The sequence below is a fragment of the Paroedura picta genome, chromosome 9 (assembly GCF_049243985.1).
Source record: "Paroedura picta isolate Pp20150507F chromosome 9, Ppicta_v3.0, whole genome shotgun sequence".
NCBI lineage: Eukaryota > Metazoa > Chordata > Lepidosauria > Squamata > Gekkonidae > Paroedura > Paroedura picta.
This window is the reverse complement of record NC_135377.1, coordinates 52,352,430-52,369,608: the sequence shown is the minus strand read 5'-3', so window position 1 is coordinate 52,369,608 and position 17,179 is coordinate 52,352,430.

Below are 17,179 nucleotides of genomic sequence, written 5' to 3'. Positions count from 1 at the left end.
ACCCATACAATAGCAAGCCATACCCTGGTGTTAAGGACCCTGGCCAGGGAATCAATGGATTTTCAGAAATCCTGTCCCCTCAAAAATGATATGAGAGACCCAGATTTACTTATAGGGAGATCTTTAATTATGCATCAAAGATACAGAAGATGCCAACTGAGATTCTATCAGCTGACCCTGAGTGCACATATGTACAGCAAAACTTAGCCAGACCTTGAGACCACAGGCATGACTAAAGCTACCCAACTTAAACCCTAAATACTGGTTGCAAGTCAAAGAATGATTGCTTAAGCTATCCCAAGCACTTGAATGAACCAAGCCATCTCATACCTGGCTTCCAGTGGTGAGAAAAAACAACCCAGGGTCTGAAAATAACAAGCATAAGAGAGACAACATTCCCTAATTCTTGCACCAGCATGTAACAAAGATCTGGTTCTTGTTTCCTTAGATTCTGGTCTCATCTGATGAAACTGGTGAATCTCTCTGTTTTCTGAAAGAAAGAAAAACAGAAGGGAAACATTGAAAGGTTTAATTTCACCACCCAGGTGTATGTGGAGTCTGAAATTCGGTACACTTACCTCTGTCAAGCAAGGTGAGATACCTTATGTCTTCTCAGTTAATGGCGATAAGATAACGGGGGAATCATTTTTCCAATGTATCCATGATCAGTACTGATTCTCTTGGTTCCTCTTGTACAATTCTTACATCGAGGCTCTGTGCAATGTGCCTCAGCCAAATGGTTGCATCCCCTCTGTGAATCCTGTTCTTTGTAGTATGGGCAGGTTGCACAGGAATTTTTCACATGGCTGTTATGCCACAACACATTGATGTGCAAGGCTTTCGTTTTTGTCCTGCACTCCACTGCTGTTCCAACATTGTGTGTACAAGAGTATGAAGGCATTGTTTCTACAGATGAACCTGATAGAGATGTGTGATTTTGTGAAAAGCCATGTGAAGAATGGGCAGACCAAAGAACACAGAAAGAGAGGAGAGGTCCCAGATTAAGACAAATAGAGGTATCCCATTCAAGGAGATAACACCTATCCATACTTAAGAATTATGTACTCCTCCCCCCCAGTGTCCAGGCATGCTGACTTGCTCACTCCAACCATTAATTCACAGAGTTCCCATAAGTCAGAAGCAACTTGATGACTTTTAACACAAAACTGCCCTTGAGAGTTTAAAGACAGTTCTGACAGGTAGGAAGACGTAGTAACACACTCTGACAGGAACCTGAATTGGAGAAGGAATTGGCTGTGGCACATGTCTGCAACAAGTGTGCAAGCACACATTTCTTCTTCAGACCTTACAGTAACATTTGCAAGTATAGACTGTGAATTTACAGGAAGGACGGATCTGCTAGATCAAATGTAAAGGAGCTTTTTGACTGAAAGTTATTAATGCTTAGCAGCAGGCATTTTAAAAAAATAAAATGATATGACTAATCAAACATTTAGTTTCACAAAGCTGGATTTTGGTTGATGCACCTAACAATAACACTTGGAGAAAAGCCCAAAAGAGCATGGGTTTTCAGTTTTCAGCTAAACCTTGTGCCATTTGTATGTGAATACAAATTAAATATTATTGTTGTTGGTATTATTATTATTATTATTATTAGTATTGTTATTAGTATTGTTATTATTATATGCTTAGTATAATTTATGTCCACACCTCCTTAATATCCCACTAAAGGATTACTGATACATTCCTGTGTATTCCATAGCATTGCCTCATGTAAAATGTACTTTGAAGTAGGAACAAGGATATCTCAGGCTAATTATTGAGAAACAAAGGCTAACTGGAACAGACAAGACGTAAAGTGCATCTAGTCAAGGAAATTCCTTTCTTCTGTCCTCACATGTCCTTCTCCTTTCCCAGCTTCTGAGTGAGGAATTATTCTAATCTAAATGTTCACGGTCACGTGGAGTTGAGTTACTGAAAGGAATATGGCCAAAAATCATTATCATATTTCATAAGAGCTTCAGTGAAATTCCAGTAAAATATATCTTAACTATCTAAAAACATGTGAGAAGAATCTAACATGGGAGATCAAGATTCCTTTAGCAGTTGACAGAAGGTGCAGAATGAAAGTCTTCTGTGTCTGTTATGTGAACTGAAAGCTGCAATGTTGATTAAGCTGAAGGCCAGTTGGTAGTCACAGCTAGGAGCTTCAGGAAGACATAGGTCCAGGACCTATAAGAGATCACCTAATAGCAGCAGGAAGGCCACATGCATAAAGAGCCCAAGGGATGCTGGGGTGGCAGCTGGAGAGGCCAAACTCTTCACTTTGCAGGAAGGCTCCAGAACAAGCAAGTATTGCCAGCTTGTATAAAGATAATACATATCTAGCAATCATACCCTTCTTTCACTTTCTGTGGCCAGGATTAATCTCATAGAAAGCTGAGACAAGTGGGGGTAGGGTGGGGTGGACGTAGCCACTAGGCCCTGCTTCATAAAGGCCAGGGGTGATAACGTAAAGTTCCTTCTTGTCAGGTTAATGTTAAGCACATTTCAGAGCCTGATCATATACATCAGTGGTCCCCAACCTTTCCGAGGCTGGGGACCGGCAGGGCATCGGGCCGCGCCCCCGCGGACCACGCCCGCGCGGGTCACGCCCGCGGATCGGGCCGCGCCCGTGGGCCGCGCCCACGCCGCGCCCGCGGATCGGGCCGCACCCGCGGGCCGCGCCCACGGACCGCGCCCGCGGATCGGGCCGAGCGGGCGTGGCCCGCACGGGCGCGGCCCGGCCCTGATTCCCTCTCCCCGCCTCCCGCAGTAAGAAGCTTCCCGGGCCGCAAGCTTGCGGCCTGGGAAGTTTTTTACTGCGGGGGCGGGGAGAGGGAGCCGCGGCCCGGTGCCATGGCCTTTGCGGCCCGGCGCCGGGCCGCGGCCCGCAGGTTGGGGACCACTGATATACATGTTTACTTAGAAGCAAGTTCTATGCTAGTTGTACTTCCAAATACCTGTGCATTGGGATTATAATCTGATCCTTTTATACCACAAAATGTTTCATGTTAATATAGTCTAAAGAGCATTGCATTAATGCACTTATTCAGAGGAGACAGGAAATATGCCCTTATTCTCAGGAATTCCAAAACGACTGACCAGCATAAAATACACTCAATTTTCAAATTACAACATTTCTCCCATCTGTCCTCTGATCCATATCTAGCTGTCCTACTGGAATTTGTTATTGATAGGGTTGTCAGCTCAAGGACACCACACCTGTACATTTGTTCATGACATGCTGCTAGTGTGGTCAGAGTGTGAGAACTGAAGGAAGAGCTTTAAATGGTCACTCAAGACATGAAAGTCACTGGTTGAACTTGAGTCACTGTTAATTTTTTAAGAAATGGAACCATCGTGCCCATGTATGGTGCTCTGAGATGCTTTGAGAAACAGCAAGACATAAATGGGAATGAATGAATGGATTCTGGCACTACCTCATGAGTGTTAGAAAGCACAAAATGTCCATGGAGCAAGTGGGTGGGAAGAGCAAGCAGCTGCCATGTTTGCTGCCTTTGCAGGAGATTTGAGCTTTTTGAAGTGACATACCTGTTTTCAGTAACATATATTTGTTCTGACCATATGGAAGCTATATTCTTTAAAACAGCTAAATATTACCCATTCTGGTGGCCTCTTGTCGTAGTCTGGCAGCTCATCCAGGAAAATTATTTGCCAGAAATGACTGCAATCTGGTTTGTGATTATAGGAGAAATTTTATTCATCTAGCAAAGATAACAAAATATAGAGTTCTTTGTTAGTAATATGACATATCTTTCTCCAGCACAACAAATATACAGGTTCTCAAGTTTTCAGAATTTTCCCTCATTTCAGGGCTAGTATCCTGGTGATTACTCTACTTGTGTCTACTGTCATGGAAAGGCAAAAGATAACTCAAGTTTTCCATGAGATAATGTGTGGATTTCATGACAAACATGTTTCACAGTCAAATGCTGGCTGGAAGGAGCTGTGGCACAACAATGACAGGGAGAAGTAGAATTCCATCAGGCTATGTAAGAAACAATATGCACTAAAAGTTGATTATATTATTAGGAAGGAATAGCCAAAGCAAACCATTGGACAGACTAAAAAAAAAAAAACCTGGTCACAGAGCAGAAGAACAGTATCAAAGACTAATGAGTGGGGCATGACATCAGTTCTGAAAAAGCCCATAAAGTGACATCACACCTCCTTAGGAATCACTGGAAATTCTACGCCATTCATAAAATTCCATTGCAAAAATGTATACACACTAGCAAGGAAGCCCATTGTAACCTAGAATGCAATGGGCGCTAGGACCCAGGGGACACAAGCAGGCACAGATCTCTCTCTCTCTCTCTCTCTCTCTCTCTCTCTCTCTCAGCAGGTAATCAGGGGTCATTTGCAGTTTGGCAGAGCTCTCTGTGTCTCTGTGGGCCATTCCGCACTCATTCAAAATAGCACAATGGTTACAAATTGAAATCGCTACTGTTTTGCTGTTATGCACAACGTCGTCGACAATCTGCAACACTACTGAAACCGATCCACAAAAAGCGCTCCGTTGTAGCGCTTTCAGGGAAATCCCAAAAAGTAGATTCACCCTCCGGAAAGCGCTACTCTTGCAACCAATCTGCAACACTAGCGGGAAAGTTCTGTGCGTTACCATTGTTGCGGTTTCTGCAAAGTCCCTCCCCCTAGCTCTCTCCTCTGATCTTCCGGCGAAGCGATCGCCATTTCTTTTTTCTCCGAGCGAGCGTAGATCAGCGCACCGTGAGCCTTCGTTTACTCAGAGAGGCTTCCCTGGCTGCAGAGCTATTTTAAGTCACCAAGCACGAAACAACACACAGCCCTGTTTGCTGGGTTATTTTCCCTTTATTTTTCACTGTATTTTCGGACGAAAATCGCGCCCGTGCGGAGGGGGGGTTAATATTTTTTTTCACTCGGGGGGAGCGTGGCAACGATGAAATGGCAGCTCACACGCCACCTGCTACCTAGATGGGTCTCTCCATTGCAACGAATCAACGCAGATTCATTGCAACGTGTGTTTTTTTTTTAACTTCCTTAAAGGGAAAGGGGCTTTTGGGGATCATGATAACGGCCACCTATTGGCTGCCTGACGGCCAGGGGCGGGACGAGCTCGGCAATATCGCTTCCTGGCTAGCGATTTTTGCCAAGACCTGAAACCTGTGGGAAACGATAGAAATGCAACTGGATTCCACTACAAAGCCAGGTATGCATAACGACGAATTCCACAATTTAAAATGGCGTTTTTTTCATCCTGCAACCAATTTGCCACATAGATCCTGGTGCGGAATGGCCTTGTGTGTCTCTCTCAGGCATCTGAGAGCAAAGTGGCTAGTGTCCAGGGAAGGAGGGAAGGAGCTGGAGAGGGATTGGCCCTATTCCATCTTGGACAGCCAGGACACTCTCCACCCCCAGGGCTGTTTTACAAATAGTAAGAGGAACAATGGATAAGGATTGTATTGAATGCATTGGTGGGAACCAGTATAGGTAAAGTGACCAGATCTTAACATTGGTAAAGCGGGACGCCATTGACCGGGGGGGAAGGTTCTTGATTAAAAATTTGGTCTATATGGAGCAACAAAAAGTTTCATAGAATGCATAGAATGCAAAAATAGTATTGTAATATATATTTTTAAACTTCAACATAAGTACAATTTGCCAGGTACCCCCAGATGTCCCTCCAGGGCTTATGGGGGTAGACTTGGCTCAAGAAGATCTGATTTCAAATACTTGCTTAACCCATTAAGATTATTGGATGAGCTTAGACAAGTAAATCTTCCTCTGTCTAACTTAAATCCTATAAAACAAAAGTTAGAGTCCATTTGGCACCTTTAAGACCAACAAAGGTATCTGAAGAAATGTGCTTGCACATAAAAGTTTATACCTTGAATTAAAATCTGTTGGTCTTAAAGGAGCCACTGGACTCAAACTTTGTTTTGTGGCTTCACACCAACACAGGAATTAAACCTGGAATTAAACCCTACAGTTGTTGAGATCAGGAAAACGGGCAATAATATACCTGTATGCTATTGTGAATTCCTTGGAGAAAGGCAACGATGCAGAATGAATTAGACTTCCTCTGACTTATTCTGCCATGAGAGAATCTTCCCCAATTTTGTGGCAAGAAATAGCACACCAGCCACTCAACAGACCAAAGTGCAGAAAATGTTGCTGATTATTTCAGGGTTTAAAAAAAAAATCCTTTACATTTATACTGATAAGAGAATGAGAAGCTGACCTTCAGGTGTTTGGAGCTATCAGTTGCACTTTAGTTGTAATTCTAGAGCTGTACATTTCCTCTTGGCTGGCAGGGAAAAAAAGGTGATTTTAATTTTTTTCTAATTAATACGAAACCTTTGAAGTTCACCTTTTAGCAAGTGGAATTAGCTGAGCCTGATGGCTTGTATGGTAATGCAACACACCCTGCCTCATGGGAGACCATAGATCAAGCCTAACCTAATAAATCTCTCTCTTTTGGACTGCAGAACTTGTCAGGAAGCAGATGTTGCTTTTGGTCTCTCGAGGATGGTATAGAGCCTGGTGTACTGATCTGCAGCACACTCTAGCTGCTGACCTTTGAAGGGACACTGCTCTTAGCAGGTTAAATAATGGGGGCCGTCTGATGACTCCAGCTGCAAGAGGGTTAAGGAAGGGAACAGACAGCCCTGAACTGTTTCCTCATGGGGTGAAAATGTTATGACAGCATATACTAGACAAGACTCTTGAAACCTTTTCAGAGCCTGGCCCAGTACTTGATAAATGTAGTAGTGGTAACTCTCATGAATGAAGAAGAAGAGCTGTTTTTTTGTTTCACACTTCTTGAAGGAGTCTCAAAGCAGATTACAATTGTCGACTCCGTCTCTTCCCACCACAGACACCCTGTGAGGTAGGCGAGGCTGAGAGAGGTCTCAACACTGTGATTGGCCTAGGGTCACCCAGCAAGCTTCATATGGAGGAATGGGGAATCAACCCCAGTTTTCTTTCTGCAACCATAGAAGGCTGCATGGGAGAAAGTATAAAGAGCCATCCCAGCCATTTCCCCATTGAGTGAATGGCTCACTGGGCTCTTCCCTCTCCAAGCAGCCCTCTGAGGCTGCAGAGAACTTTCTCTCTGAAGCCAAAGAAGGATGTTTGTGGGAAGGTTTAAACAGTCTGCCCAGCTGCTCTTTCACTGCGGGAGTGGCTTGGCTCAACGGGCTCCTCCCTCTCTGCTGAGCTGTCTGGGGCTGCAGAGAACATCCTCTCTATAAGCACAGAAGGATGCATGGGGGAAGGTTTAAAAAGTCCACCCAGCCACTTTTCCATTGGGTGTTTGGCTCAGCAGGTTCTTTCCTCTCCATGCAGCCCTCTGATGCTGTGAAGAGCTTTCTCTCTGCAACCACAGAATGCTGCATGTGAGCAAGCTTCAAGAGACCTCCCAGCCACTCACACAATGGGTGAGCAGCTCAGTGGGCTCTTCCATGTCCATGCAGCTCTTTGATGCCACAGAGACCTTTCTCTTTGCAACAATAGAAAACTGTGTGGGTGAAGGTATAAAGAGACCACCCAGCCACTCTTTCATTAGGTGAGTGGCTTGGTGGGGTATTTCTTCTCTCTCCAATGCACTCCAATGAGGCTGCAGAGAATTATCTCTCTTCAGCCACAGAAGGCTGTGCAGAGGAAAGACTAAAGAGCCCCACAAGCTGCTCTCCCATTGGGTGAGCAGTTTGGCAGATTCTTTCCTCTAAGTACAGGACCACTCCTTCTCCCTGCTTTCCCCAACCTTCCTTCTCTTCCGAATGCCACAATGTCTTCCATTGCACTTCCCCCCCAGGGTGCAGTATAAGATGTTTTCACATCACAAAAGCATCACTACAGTTGTAGAATTTAAAAGAAGAAACTATGAGCAGTTTTGTACGATTTGCTTCCACATGCCCATCAATGTCTTCCATGTTTTCCTCAGAAACAACAACACCAAGTGACAGTCATTCCAAACATCTGGAAAAAATCCTACTGGTATTTTATAATGTTCTCAAAATGGTTACTATGCTAAAATTGGTGTGGGTGAGTGGGCTTTTTGAACATCCAGAGAACTGCCATTCTCTTGTGCAACTCTCTTGCCTCTTATTTGCTTAGAAACAAACTAGATATTATGTTTTTGCACCTGCATTCAAGGTCATTCAAGTGTTTACTGCAACCATACAACACCTGAGGGAAACTTGCTGAAAATAAGGAGTGTCCAAATGGGCTCAGAACAGTGCTGCCTCCCACCCTCAAGCAGTTTTCTTGCATGAAAAACACAGAAGGAGAGCGGTTCCACTGATTTTTCTGCTCCACATGAACAGATATTCCACATGGAGCAGAAAAACTGGCAAAACAACTCCTTCTCCATGGTTTTTGGTCAAAAAGACTGCTGGAGGGAGGAAGAAGGAATTCTTTCTCTCCCTGTGGTGCTGGCTATATGGTTGCAAGGAATACCTGAATGCACATGTATGCATGTGCAAAACGTTACACGTGAGCAAACACTGCCAAGAGAATCAATTTGAGTTCTTATGATGCCTCTCTTAAAAAAAAAAAGGGAGTGCCATAGTGTTTTGATGTCTGACCCACCCCCTTCTATTATGAACTATTATTATTACATGATTATTTCAGAGTTTTGACTATGGGATGCATAGCAACTAACAAGGACTTTTTTTTAGAAGAAAAGGCACTGGAAAGGAGAGGATTAAGAGACCCCTTCTCCTTCCACATGGGAATTTCACTTCTAATTGCAGCCCTTTGTGTATATATTGGGAGCAGGGCAACTCAATTAATGATAATATCACATATACTTTGATCTTTCTTTTTCCTTAGAAACAGAGGCACCTTTGGGCAACTGACCATTTATAGCTGCAGATGAAATTGCTGTAGAAGACAGCTATGCAAAGAAGGAGACGAGGAGTACTTATTGCTCAGTGTGAAAACTCAGTTCAGTAACAGACTTGCTTAGTAGCCTTGGCAAGTCACTATCCTCTCAGTTTCCCACAGATAACATAAGAAAAATAGAGGCTCTACCTTGATTAGATAGAACAAAGATGAATGTCAGGAGAGAGTGTTCAAGCTTACAAGCTGCTTGAGCTCAAAATCTACATCAATAAATCAATGCTCCATTTGAGCAGTGCCAAAGGAACAACATGAAGGCATTGTAAAGTTCCCTGTGTTTGTCACCTGTGTCACTGGGTCCATCAGGAGTTTAATTCTGTGCATGCTGAAGAACTTTAATGGTTTCCATGCTGTGATGAATGAATCGAGCTGATAGAAAAGCTTGGGGGGGGGGGGATTGCAAGGAAATATTAGGAATATGAAGGATTTAAAAAAAATGGACAGAGCTCTACTTTGTAATTTGCTTTGTAATGCCATTAAAACAACAGCAGCAAAATGGAATGAAATATTTGCAGTAAACTTCTATACTGGTAATTTAATACTTAATTAGAATAAGTAAAACAATGCACATATCTTACATATTTCACACTTCACTCCTCTTTGGGCAAGGTCCTGTTTATTTCCTTCTGGTTATTACAATAAGCAAATTGTCACACCATTGCAGGGGGTGGCCGGAAGCACGGTGAGCGGGCCGTCAGCATACTGCTTGCAGCGTATGCAGGAGGTGGGGGCACACATGGGCTTTAGTAGGTGCCACGTGCATTGCCCTCCCTCTTTCACTCCGGGCAGCCAAGCAGCGTCTCTCCCCATGTTCAGTTTTTGTTTTGTTATACTGGTTCTTTGTTGCAGCCAGAGTAGGCATGGTAGAGCCTGTTGGCAGGAAGCCCAGTCGGCATACTGGGTCTTCCTGGGGTTGGGGGTCTCATTAAGGAGACTAGCTGTAATCGAGTGCAGCCTACCTGGCTGGGTGGCCAGCGGCTCGTGGCTGAGCACCCACAAGTCACCAAAGGGAGGTGGACACCTGGTGGGCCTCAATACGGTTGCTTCCCGGTGAGGGATTCTGGATGTTGAAGATCTTCTCTCCCAGCTGGGATGGAGTGGGTCCCATGGCATCCAAGGTCCCTTGGGTTAATCAGCCTGATGGCCGAGGGATCAGGCTACTTACCATGCCAGGCCAACCCGTTGGGAGGGTGGCATAAGAAAAGGCTGTGGCGGACATTGGTAAGGTACTTCTGTATAGTGCTTTTTAAAAGCACAGGCTTCTTTTGTTACTAGCGATGAATTAAAATAATTTCCCAGGGAAAAAGTCAAATGCCTATAGAAATGCTTAGTAGGGTTAAAATAGAAGTTGAATTTCTCTCACTAGTTATGAGAAAGTAAGAAAATTAGTAGATGCTATGTGTGTCATCCCCAGGATTATGATGGAAAAGCTTTATAATAGAAGAAGGTCTTGCAGTATGACCTCAAAGGTGGCAAGTCTCTGAGTTATTTTAATCTGTTGTGGAAGTTTATTCCACAGTCAGATTCCCAAGACCAAAATTGTCTTATATCCGGCTCTCAAAGTTTTCGTTCCAGTCTATTTGATCTATATCATTAAATAGGAATTAACACAAGCTGACAATTCACAGTACATCAGCAAGGTTGAAAAGGAGGGGGAGATGATTTCCTAAATGTTCTTTGAAGATGAGTGCAAAGGTCTTGATTCAAAAAGGAAGTCAACAAAGAGCAGGAATTATTTTAACCCTGGTTCATTAGGAATCTATTTCAGGACCTTCTTAAAACATCATCTGTATCTAACAGCAACGACAGTATACTATTATTTTAGCATGGGCTCCATCAGATCAATTTCACATGATGTGGTTTTGTGGCAGTATATTTGATGTTATAAGGTTCCAATCAAAAGCTTGGTGGACGAGCTCTTTCTTTCAGGCCCTGCAGAACAGAACCAGCTCCATCAAGGCCCGGATCTCCTCCCACACCTTTCCATTTCTACAATCATCTTGAAGCTGGTGACCAATTTTCCACACCCTTTAAAATAGTGAGGTAATTACCTTTCATTGTCATTATATTCCAGCCCCTCCTCATGACGTTGCCAACATGCAGTGTCTGAGCAATAAACAGCCAGCTACATCCTCCATTTTAAAGTGCTAGTTGGTGAATCCTAAAAAGTGGATTCACCAACATATGTAACTCAGAGGGAAGGACAGAGCTCTAAAGAAGAGTACCTACAGGTTACTAGGCACTGTAGATCAATCATCAGAAAGGCCAAAGCTGAGAGTGAGCTAAGATTGGCCAGGGAAGCCCATTGTAACAAGAAAAGATTTTTCAGTTATGTAAGGAGCAAATGTAAAGTAAAGGAGGCAATAGGCCCACTGTTGGGTGCGGATGGACAAACTCTAACAGAAGATGCAGAGAAAGCAGAAAGGCTTAGTGCCTATTTTACACCTGTTTTTTCCCACAGGTCAAAGTGTTTAGGCACATCTAGAGATGGCAGTAGCCAACGGATAGTATCTGGGTGGCAGATTAACATGGATAGAGAGGTTATTGAGAGGCATTTAGCTGCACTGGATGAGTTCAAATCCCCTGGGCCGGATGAAATGCACCCGAGAGTGCTCAAAGAACTTTCCAGAGAACTTGCACAGCCCTTGCCCATCATCTTCGGAACCTCTTTAAGGACTGGAGATGTCCCTGAGGACTGGAAGAGAGCAAACGTTTTTCTGATCTTCAAAAAAGGGAGGAAGGGTGACCCGGGAAACTATAGACCAGTGAGTCTCACCTCTGTTGTGGAGAAGATAATGGAGCAGATATTAAAGGGAGCCGTCTGCAAACATCTGGAGGACAATTTGGTGATCCAAGGAAGTCAGCATGGATTTGTCTCCAACAGGTCCTACCAGACCAACCTGGTTTCTTTTTTTGACCAAGTGAGAGGTTTGCTGGATCGTGGAAATTCGGTTGGTGTCATTTACTTGGATTTTAGTAAAGCCTTTGACAAGGTTCCCCATGATGTTCTGATGGATAAGTTGAAGGACTGCAATCTGGATTTTCAGATAGTTAGGTGGATAGGGAATTGGTTAGAGAACCGCACTCAAAGAGTTGTTGTCAATGGTGTTTCATCAGACTGGAGGGAGGTGAGTAGAGTACTCAGGGCTCGATGCTCAGCCCAGTACTTTTAAACATATTTATTAATGATCTAGATGAGGGGGTGGAGGGACTACTCATCAAGTTTGCAGATGACACCAAATTGGGAGGACTGGCAAATACTCCGGAAGATAGAGACAGAGTTCAACGAGATCTGAACACAATGGAAAAATGGGCAAATGAGAACATGATGCAATTTAATAAAGATAAGTGTAAAGTTCTGCATCTGGGTCAGAAAAATGAAAAGCATGCCTACTGGATGGGGGATACGCTTCTAGGTAATACTGTGTGTGAACGAGACCTTGGGGTATTTGTGGATTGTAAACTAAACATGAGCAGGCAGTGTGATGCAGTGGTAAAAAAGGCGAATGCCATTTTGGGCTGTATCAACAGGGGCATCACATCAAAATCACAAGATGTCATAGTCCTATTGTATACGGCACTGGTCAGACCACACCTGGAGTACTGTGTGCAGTTCTGGAGGCCTCACTTCAAGAAGGACGTAGATAAAATTGAAAGGGTACAGAGGAGAGCGACGAAGATGATCTGGGGCCAAGGGACCAAGCCCTATGAAGATAGGTTGAGGGACTTGGGAATGTTCATCCTGGAGAAAAGGAGGTTGAGAAGGGACATGATAGCCCTCTTTAAGTATTTGAAAGGTTGTCACTTGGAGGAGGGCAGGATGCTCTTTCTGTTGGCTGCAGAGGAGAGGACACGCAGTAATGGGTTTAAACTACAAATACAACGATATAAGCTCGATATCAGGAAAAAAATTTCACAGTCATTCAGCAGTGGAATAGGCTGACTAAGGACGTGGTGAGCTCCCCCTCACTGGCAGTCTTCAAGCAAAGGTTGGATACACACTTTTCTTGGATGCTTTAGGATGCTTTGGCCTGATCCTGCGTTGAGCAGGGGGTTGGACTAGATGGCCTGTATGGCCCCTTCCAACTCTATGATCCTATGATTCTATGGTCATAGGCCAACCAGTAGGAAACATAAGAACCCTGCTAAGGTCCCAGCCTTCTCCAAACCCTGCTGTCCCTAGGGTCCACCCCCAAAATCTCCTGGTATTTCCCAACCCAGAGTTAGCAACCTTATCCTTATTGGGGAGAAAGGCGGGGCATAATAAATACCTAAATTACAAATTGAGTAATTATTTTATTACTATAAATTCATGCTAGCAGCAAGCCAAGCATTTTGTGTTGCTATGTCATTTAGTTTGGGTCAAAGTCATGGGAGGGGATAGGTGAATTTTTTGTCCAGGAGACCATGGTGGTTCTCAGCGGCCCTGCCAATGAGTCCATCATTGCTAAGTTCCTGTTCAGGGAAACCAAATGTGGTTGCCGATTTTCTCATCAAGATAGATTGTGAGGGAACAGCATTCCAGAGCGTCAGGGCTTGCTTTGGCTTTGGATGTGCACCTCATGACAAAACTGAAACATACCTTTTTCCTTTCATGCCTGTAAGAAATTCTGGTTCTATGTTTACCGGTGGTGGGGATTTGATCTGAATGGTAGTGCGGCATGTAGTGTGAATGGAGCAGTGACTGAGACATGAGAAAAGACAACAAAAATGCAGAGGAAAATGTTTTGATGATGGTAAGCAACATTGTATTTGTTTGCTTTAAAAAAAAACATAATTAAATCCATTTTCCTCCTGCCGAGACTGAAATGTGGAGAATGTGTGTGTGTGTGTGTATGGGGATGCTTCTCAGAAATTGCAAATGGGTGTATGCACCATAGGGAAATGATGTATGTAATAAATCTCCAGATTAGACAGGGAATACTAATGAGTTTAAACAACAGCAGATTAGGGCACTTGGATTTAGCAAACTCACTGAGCCACAGCAGGAGAGTGTGCTTTTCGTTCTCCCATACCCTAGCCGCTCTCTCCTTTACAGTTTGAACAGATTAATTACTGGTTCAGCGCAAGGTTAATAATCACTATCAACTGTCAGATTCACTTAAGAGTTTGCTGCAGAGATATTTACAACACACTGACATTGCAAAGTGTTGGACTTTTGTGTAGTCAGCTCTGCCAGGCAAGCAAAGGATGGGAAGGCTCACAGAATACATTAGCCTGACAAACGCTGATCTGTCATTGCAAGCTTAGCTAGTATAAATAATAACAAAAGGGAGAAACCTCTGTCATCATACTGCTGCTTCTGCAGGGCAAAAGTAGCTTTCTATGGAAAGCATCTTCACACAAGGGCAAAGAAATGTTAGGCCAGGTAACAGTTCTTATTTGAAGCATCAGAGAAATAATGATAACACCAAGGCAGAGGATATTGGGAATAGGCAGTTAGGATTATTCAAGAGGTAAAACAAAAAGCATGAAAAACAGAGTTCAAAAAGTCTGGTCCAGCTGTCTTAGGCTTGCTTGTGAGGCCCATTTAAAGGGGCTATGCTAGGGAGCCAGCAGCTGCCTCTGGTTACCTAGGATAGTCCTTTAATGGGTTGTGCCAGCCATGAAAAAAGGAGATGAGATCATCAGGGAAGAGACATCCCATCTCTCTTTCTCCTGTCTACAGCCTTCTCTTCCCCTGATTCTTTATCCACATGCAATAACATGCTGATTGAGCCTTTTAACAGGAGATACAAGAAATTTATCCAAGGCACCTGTGCACTATTTTTTGGGAGGACTGATCATATACTTCCACCTCCTTCAAGAGCCCACTGGCAAACTCATCTTCCTTCTCAGAGTGGCTCCAGAAAGCTTCCCACTGCCAACCATGGGGCTGGTGAGGGGGGCAAGAAAATGTATCACGAGATATATGACCTAGAACAGACTGAAAATGGTATCCTTGAAGGAGGGGTGTGAATTCTGCTTCTTTACTCACTGTTCCTACTCTCAAATTTAGGAAACAAATGAAAGGCTTCTCACCAACTCATAGATCACTAGATTTTACCAGTACTTTTATTTTTAAAGAGAAAGCTTTAAATTCTAAGCAGTGCTGGAACTTGTATACCAATCAAGAGGAGAGGATGGTGGAAGGAGCAACCTAATGTGGACAGTGGAGGAGTTGCCTCTGAGAGTTGGGGTGAAAGTGGAGGAGAAATCCACAGGAATCATTATGCTTTTGAATTACCTTTAACTTGAGAGTGAAGCAAGGGGGGAAACCACCACAAAACCACTTTCAGAAAATCCATGGAAACAAACTGAGCACAGAAGGGAGGAAATCAATGTAGAACACGGGGTAAAAATCCTGCCACACATGCTCAGTAAAAGCAAAGTGAAATGCAGAGTAAAAAAATCAAATTCCTGCTGAGCCATTTAATTTACTGATTCTGGAATCATAAGCAGAGTGACATCTTTCTATTCCATTGTAGTTAATTAATTTAGAAGGATGTTACTCTGCAAAGGATTGCACTATGAGTAGTTTAAAAGTGATCCATTCTCCTTCAAAACTAGTTTCCTTCTGTAAAATTGAGATAAGATCAAAAGAAGGGATATTTTTTCAACAACCGTATCTGTATATATTATTTCTACAAAGTGTGTATCTTATTTCATAACAATAGGATTTTTAAAAACAGTATTATAGGTAAGTTGATGGCTGACAACAACTGAGTTCACAGAAGAGTAGTTGCTTTTCCGTTTAGCAAGACATAACTTTTGTAAGTAACATAAATGTTGACAGTGACAAGAGGGAAACAGCTTCTATACCATTCCATACATCTCAGCCTCCTTTGAGTGGCAGCTGCCGCTCCTTCCAAATTTAGCTCTGCCAATCCTGCACAGAACAGCAGCTAAAATCTTGATGATGACAAATTTTGCTTCAGGCAACATCAGCAGATTTGCCCAGAGATTCCTTTCGGTGGTCAGTGATGATGTAGGAGGCAGGAATGACACAGCTGCTGATGGCATATAAATTGAGATGTTCAGGTAAAAATTCTAAATTTAGTCTCCCATGAGTACTCGGATATTCTCCATGATTAATAAGAATATAAAATATGCATCAGGACCTCATTTATTTAAAAACTGGATTGGCCATAATGGTCAAATCTGCAATTGAGAAGTTTCTTGTAAATGCAGCAACAAACATACTGGCCTGGTTCAAACCCTTTTTTTGCGAATCAAGCCTCTCTTGTGATTCTCTCCCCTCCCTTTTAGGGTGAGCATAAGTGTAAACTGGATTATGTGCAATCAGACATCTAGATTAAGTGCTGCATGTTATGTTACCTGGGAAGAAGCATGCCCATTCCTCCACCTTACACAGCCATTGGTCCAATGTGGCGTAGTGGTTAAGAGTGGTGGTCTTTAATCTGGAGAACTGGATTTGATTGCTCACTCCTCCACAGGCAGCCAGGTGTGTGACCTTGAACTAGTCAAAATTCTCAGCTTTCTCAGCCTCATCTACTTCCCAGGGTGTCTGTTGTGGGGAGAAGAAGGTAAGGCAAATGTAAGCTGCTTTGAGATTCCTTTAGGTAGTGAAAAACAGCAACAACAACTCTTCCTTTTTCTGTATATATCTGAATTGGGCTGCTGTCATGCCCACAACAACAATGATACACATATGAATTTTATCACAGGAACAATGAAAAATGGTGTAATACTCCACAAGGAATATAATTTGGCTGAATGTTACTTATTATAATTATTCAGAGTGGTGCTCCATCTGTATGATGATATAGACTGGGCCATAAGGATCTACAAACAGCTAGGTTGTCATATTAATTTAGTTAAGCCCAATCTCATATCTCAGAAGCTAAGGAGGGTCAGACCTAGACAGTATTTGCATGTGAGGCCATCAAGGAATACCAAGATTACTGAACAGATGCAGGTAAAGGCAAACCACCTCTTAGATCCATTATGCATGTGTCAGAATGTCCAAAATGGCAGTGACAGGGCTTCAGGGAAAATCCCCGATTATGCCCAATGTTGCCGCCATCCAGAGCCCAGCCCAACCCAGGCCCTTGGAAGACCAACGTTAATGAAACACGGGTCCTTCCAGAATCCTGGGACTCCCAAAGGAGAGGGCTAGCCTAACCAAGCCCTGTGCATAATTGGAGGAGCCGGGCTTTGGGTAACAACTGGAGTCCAGAGAGGCAAGTGTTTTCATTTGAACTTAACTGTGGGGTAGGGGCAGACTGGCATAGGCCTGCTCTGACCCTATTTCTGGATTTGGAGAGGTGGA